Source organism: Mus caroli, chromosome 19, assembly GCF_900094665.2.
Source record: "Mus caroli chromosome 19, CAROLI_EIJ_v1.1, whole genome shotgun sequence".
Lineage (NCBI taxonomy): Eukaryota > Metazoa > Chordata > Mammalia > Rodentia > Muridae > Mus > Mus caroli.
In genome coordinates, this window is record NC_034588.1 from 31,611,014 (window position 1) to 31,618,038 (window position 7,025).

General features: G+C 38.8%; 1 pseudogene; it reads right to left on the reverse strand.

The window, feature by feature from the left end:
- Positions 1-2,189: 2,189 nt before the first annotated feature.
- Positions 2,190-2,908, reverse strand: LOC110285203 (annotated as a pseudogene).
- Positions 2,909-7,025: the final 4,117 nt, after the last annotated feature.

The window sequence follows — 7,025 nt, forward strand, 5'->3', positions numbered from 1 at the left end:
CCAGCACTATGTCTGCCTGCATACCACCTTGTTCCCCGCCATGATTATATTGGACTAAACCTCCGAACCAGTGCCAGTTCAATGTATTCCTTTATAAGAATTGCTGTGGTCATAGTGTCTCTTCAGATCATGGTGAATTATTTGGGTTACCAGGTACTATATGTGCTAAGTTCTATGTACAAATCTGAGTGCATTCTAGAAATGCGTAATATGTTACTGGCAAACAGAAACCCTAAGAAGATATCTGATACTAAATACAATAATATATGAATGAACACCTAGATGAATATCCATATTGATTATTTTTGGGGAAAACTACTTACTTTATGTGTAGGCAGATGTATTGGCTCATTTATATGTACAGCTGAATTATTTGGCTCATCAGGTACTATGTGCTAAGTCCTATGTGCAAATGAGCACAGTCTAGAAATGTTTAATCCATTGCTGTCAAAATGAATTCACGTATTTGTCAATTATAGAGAAAATTGAAAGTTCTAAGAAAAATAATACAAGCTATTTGGATTCCTCAAACACATCTGGAAGTAAAATGCTACTCACTAGAGCATGGGATGAAGTGATTGATGATGAAGATTTAAGAAATAAAATGCTTTATTTTTACTGACAGTAAGCCAATATGATACCAAAGCAAAGGAAGATATTTGTGGAAAGCCGCATCCTATTCTGTCTGCTAGGATTCAGTTTTAAAAAGACAGATTCACTTGTGATTTTCCTGAGGTGACCTGTCAATTTGTTCAGAAAGGTTAATTTATTAGAATCAGCCCTAAATTGCTTTCAAGGGTGTGCCCTAATTGTATTCCCTTTCAGCAAAATGTTTCTGTCAATCAGAAAATGTTTTTAGAATTAACCTGCTCGCAAAGCTGAGGTCAGGAAAAGCTGGACTCTCTAGCCATAAGGACAACAGGAATCTGTATCTTGGATCAGGGAGCATACTCCTCATGGATATGTGGAGCTTGGGAATTCTGAGAGTTTTTTGAGCAATATATTTATATCAGCATGTTTTACTTAAGGTGAAGTCTTGGTACAGTGAAAAGAGAAAAAGAAGTTGTGAATTCTGAGCTTGTTTTTAGTTTCTTTATTTTAAAGGTTTATGACCTAAGGTAAGACACATCTCTTGTGTCTTGATTTCCCTGACTAGAAGACTTCAGAGATAGGCAGGGTGCCATCAAAAGCTTCCTGATCTCTAGCACTATGTGAGCCTACAGATTATGCCATCAGGTCTACTTCTGAGACTCTGGGGTCTTCTATGGCTTGAGAGGTGTTCCTAAAGTCAGAGCCATTCTTCGTTTTCAGGAGAACTGTTCATAGTCTACAGAGTATCTAAGGTGTGCCTTGAACATGGAGTCTTAGAGTACGGTCTGTCAGGGAAGCTCTGGGAAGAAGCATGAGAGTAGAGCAAACGTGTTTCCTCCCTGCTCTCCTTTAGCTGTGGTGGGGAAATTTCACAGTGACCATGTTAAATATTCCTATTGAAAACACTCACCTTCGGAAAGATAATGAGAAGCAGGGAGTTATTTTGAGAAAGTAAGGTTAGATGCTGATACAAGATTGAAAAGATTTCTGTCTCGGTGCAAGAAAGATACACAAATATATTTTAGGGTATTTGTGCAATAGCTATTTAGGACCTTGTCTATCATAGAAAGCAGATATAAGTCTACAGTTCAAATAAGCCGGAATTTTACAGAACACAGCCTATAGCAGAAGAACAGAGGGTGAATGAATAGTCAGTCATATTGGTTGTGGTGCCATAGGAAGTGTGGGTTACCATGGAAACACACAGGGAAAAACATTCAACTCTGGGTTAGGGATTTGAGGAAGTTTCCTTAATTGTGAGATTGATACAACGGAAAAGCAAAACATGAGTGGAAAAAATGGAATGAAGTGTTTACTTTAGGGGTGACCTTGTGTTGACAGACAGCAGGGCATATTCATTAATCTAAAAGGAGATCCTTGTGACCGGCAGGTGAGAGGGTGGGAGAGAGAGGGGACTATAGAAGTCACAGTCTCTTTTTTATTTTATTTTTTAAAGTCTTTTTATTTCAGAATTGGTGTTATGTACAGACACCATAAACACATGTACAGCATATTTTCCACAACATAAGAGCTGGAAATAAAGTCTAAGGGCCATTAGAACCGAAACTGTCCCACAGAAGTCCAAAGATGGTTTCTCCTTAAATGTCCTTGATCACCTCCAGTCCTCCCTTTGTGAACACGGGGAAACCCTGAGCAGGCTGCACCGTGGCTAGCTAGATGATGCTAGTTGTGTTCGGCTTCTCCTTCACGACTTGCTTGAGGATGACGATGCGTGAAGACTTGATGGCCTCCTTCAGAGTCATAGACTTCTTGCAAGGAGCTCTGGGCACCCTCTGATGCAGAGCCAATCCCTTGAGCATCATACTATACAAAAGGTCTCAGATGGGACCACGTGAAACAGTTGGGGTCCTTTCTCATTAGCTCCTCCAAACAACAATGCAACTCCAAAGGGACGAGACATGGCACCTGGATCTGCATCTTCTTCTCCAAACTTCAAAGCCAGCTTGGACACAGCCTGGGTCACACTCTCAACTGTCATTGTCTCATTATAGGTGAACCCGTGGTTCTGTGTCTCCACTCTGGCTTTATCAGTTAAAGTTTTAGCATCAGCAACTATCCCATTCATGGCACAACCTATATGAGCATCAATCTCCACAATTTTCTCAATGCTGTTAGGCTCCATTAGCGGAGAGGTAATTCTCTTCTCCACAGCTAGACACGCACCCTCGGATGTCTGGATGCCAATGGCCATAGAGTCAAGTTTGATAGCCTCAATGGCATATTCCACTTGAAATAATCTTTCTTCAGGAGGAAAAGTAATCACACCCATGCCAGACTCGGACTGAGTGAAGGACATGGAGAGGACAGGAAGAGGCACCAGTGGGGGTTTCCAAAGGCCACGTGACTAAAAGCAGCACCCCAATTTGAAGTAACAGACTTTAAAAAAACATTTTTCAAAATTAAGTTTGTTATTTTGACAATTTTATGCATGTATGCAATGCACTCTGATTGACCTTACCTCTACTTTCTCTCATCTGCTTCTCTCCTATGTATATGTCCCCTCTTCCCAGCTAATCTTTAGCAGATACACAACTGGAGACAGTGATGGCTTCCTCCTCTCCCAGAGTCCATCAGTAGCCTGTAATTCAGCACTAAGAAATGAAGTCCTATGTGCCTATTCCCTACCCTTAAGTTATTTTGAAAAGGTGAAGTTAGATGTTGATAGAAGATTGGAAAGGTTTCTGTCTGACAGCAGGTGAAGAAAACTCATCTTTAACTTAAATGCTATGGGAACCACTGAACAGTAAGTAGAACTGTTGAATATGTCCTGGTTATATTGAAATAGGAACTTCTAGGAAGATACTTCCAGCTACAGAGTGGAGAGAGGACTGGGAGCAGCGAGTCTAGAGGTGGAGAAACTTGAGAGGGTTTGGTAATCCAGGTGAAAGAGACTGTGATCGGGATTATGATGAGGGTGGTGGGCCTGGACCGGAGCAGTAGATCCAAGAGACATTCCAGGAAGAGACCAGATAGGATTCAAAGAGTGGTATGTGGAAAATAGGAGAAATGGGTTCAAGGTGGCACCCAAAGACTGTGGCATGGCTACATTTGTGTCATGACCTTTCATTCTATTTGTTTTATGAAGAACATTCAGGATAACAATGATACTTGCCATACCCTGGCCATCAGGAGCTCCAGCCATAGGCCTCCTACCACCATGACTTGCTACTTTTGCTTGGTGTAGGGTCTCTTTCTGGGGTGAGTAGTATGTGGTGTGTGTGTATGTGTGTGTGTGTGTGTGTGTGTGTGTGTGTGTGTGTGTGAGAGAGAGAGAGAGAGAGAGAGAGAGAGAGAGAGAGAGAGAGAGAGAGAGATGCTTTCATCCTTACATGGCACTCTTCTTTTGGCCAGTATTGGAAGAAAAATCTTAGATATAATTGTACCTAGTTCTCCTCAGACTCCAAGCTGTTACCACTTTGTACTATGTCAAGTATGGCATTTCAGCTCTGATGGAGACAGTCCTTCTAAGAATTGGAAACACTGGTAACATTTTATACCTTGCTGAGGGCAGTGTTTTCCGACAAATAACATTTATAAATATCTTAAGTTGTCTGCAAACTCAGCCCCAGCCCAAGATGCCTTGACACGAATTACAGAGTGTTTTTGGAGTTTCATCACATACTACTCTCTGAATTTAGTAACTGAGCGAATGTATCATATATCAAATTCTTGCTTGTTTAAAGACATAAAGAGCAATGTTTTCCAACTGAAGTCATTTTCAGATCTTGAAGATGTTAACGTAGGGGAGCCTTCCCAACATTCTAGACATATTTGGATAGAGTCTAAGGAGAAAAGAAATAGAACTAAGAAAACTGATTCATCAACCATAATAAAGAGGCATGGAAAGTATAGACTACATAGGGCTTAGGAGACCTGTCTTTGGAGCTAAAGATAGTTGGTCCATAGCCCTGTTCTTATCCAGACAGGTGTTCCTAAATATCTTCCCTCTCCTCCATTCCTTTTAAAATCAAAAGCAGAAAGCTTCTATACAATGGAAGTGAAATAATATCTCCTTCAGGAGATTTTGTGAAGATTAAATGAGGGGTGTATTTGACATCACAATGGACGTGACAAATCTCGATGGATGACAAGGGTTATTTGTATGTACTACCAAGACAGAGCTGACTGAGTAGGAGACTATCAAGAAAGTATGATCTACTATTAACTTAGATATTTTCTGGAATAGATCAGGGTAAAGAATACTCATGAGAGGCAAGTCCGCCAGCATAATGATGTTGAATGAACTTGATGTGGATCTTACTGTTCAAGAGGGTAAAAAAAAAGCAACTGTAAACAATGACAACAGCAGCAGCATCAGAACCAGCAGCTGCAGCAGCAGCAACAACAACAACAACTCCGTGGGAGGAAATAAAGATTCTCTGAATGTGAGGAGAAGGATAGTAAAAAACATGTGCTAAGAGAATGGATGGCAAAAATCTGTTGTTTAGTATTTTTCTAAACGTTACTAGTTGTACTGTGGCATAGCCGTAGCCAGGGAACGTAGGGGTAAAGCTTCAGCTACTGCTTCAGCACCATGCCTGTCTACTTTTCAACTTAGGTTTTTCGCCATCCATTTTCTTATCACAACGCTCATATTTTCCCAAATGAGAAATCATTGGGCAATATTATAAAAAGATTCCCACTTGAGTCCCCATTTTTCTTTCTCTTTCTGTAATACAATTAACATTTTGCAGAAGCCTAGACTCTTGGTTATCTATGGCATTAATAATATTTACTATATTAGAAGATAATTGTGTGGCAAAGAAATGATACTATATTGATATTTGATTTCAACTATAATGTTACTTTCTACTTACTTCCCTAACTGGAGAAATAGCAGGACAAATAAAAATTGTTATTCGCAAAAAGAATCGGCTGTTAAAGATCAATCTTTCCTAAAATTAGAACTGGGTACTCCACATGAAGTTATAGCTGTGATGTCAAGCTGGACGGAAGAAAACCCAAAAACCTTAAAAGCAAATATTTTGGAATATTTCAGATGTCAAATGAACTATTTTATAGAATGTAAAGAATGAAATACACAGGAAAAATATGTAGTCAGCCTAGTTAAAAAGTATTGATACAGAGAATTTTCCATTGATTAACAGTGTCTATTTTCCTCTTCTGTTACCTTTATTTCTTTAGATTATACTATGCTCTTGACTGTTTTAACTTCAGATGTAATACTCCTATTACATGACCATCACACGTTATGCTCATGCTGGTAGTTTAAGAAAGGAGAAAACTCCAGACCAGATCTAGGTGCTTAATAATTGTTAGTATGATCTACAAACTTCTTCCTTAATGGACTTAGCAACTACTTCTCTCCCCTAAAGACTGATTTCCTGCCAATTCAAGTCAGTTTCATCTTTATCATATCCAAGGAATGAGCCTTCCTAAAGCTGTGAGAGAAAATGACATTTGACCTTTGGCAAAAAAAAAAAAAAAAAAAAAAAAAGGACAAGTGCTGTCCAACAGCGGAACTGTGACCCAAGACTCCCTGGAAAAGTCACACCTACTTTAAAGATTCTGAAGACTGAGATTAGATTAAAACTTCTTGATTGTGTATATTAGTACTGATACAGATTGACAGCTGACTTTATCACTTGCTATATTTAGTCCTCTTAATTCCCATTTATTAGTCACCTCTAGATCTGAAACCACACCCCTTTGATTATCAGGTAAACACTAGCTTTTTACCAACCTCAAAGTTCAGAATGTCACAACATCTGCAACTTGCAGTAGAGTTTCCTCCCAACTTGATGTGACCTGTTGAGCAGCCTTCCCCACCAATGTCTTTGGCAAATGCATTAACTTATGGCTGAGTTTTGTTCTATGACTGTTAAACTTTGTATAAGTACTTTCATGGTATAAGATATCTGGTGACTCAGAAATCATGTTCTTGGGCCATATTTTGTGTAGAATAAATTATTCTTATTTCTTCTGAAAGAAAAAAAACCAATTAATGACAAAATACACAAGAATCCCTTGTTTAATGCCTGGCACATAGTAGATAGACAGTCTTTAAAAAGTTACACTGGCTATCTAGACATACATGTCATTTTAAGGGCTTAAAGAATCTTAATCCATTTCTACCAATGTTTATGAATGTGCTTATGTTTTCTGTCCAAAATTGTTGTGGGTTTTTAATCCATGTTTTCCTCATGGTTTTGCTACATTACAAACAAACATGGTTTTGTATGAGGAAAAAGTTCAAAGAGATGACAAATATGGGTCCCAGTTGTAACCTGAAGACAATTCAATAACATTGTTGAATGCTAGTCTCTAATCATTTTTATTTAAATTGAGATTTCTTTGAAAATAAAGCCAAGTTATACCCCATAGAAGAAAAATGAATGTTTTAAAACAGATTTTTTGAACGTCAAAGAGATTTCTCTGCTGAGGGCACCAGC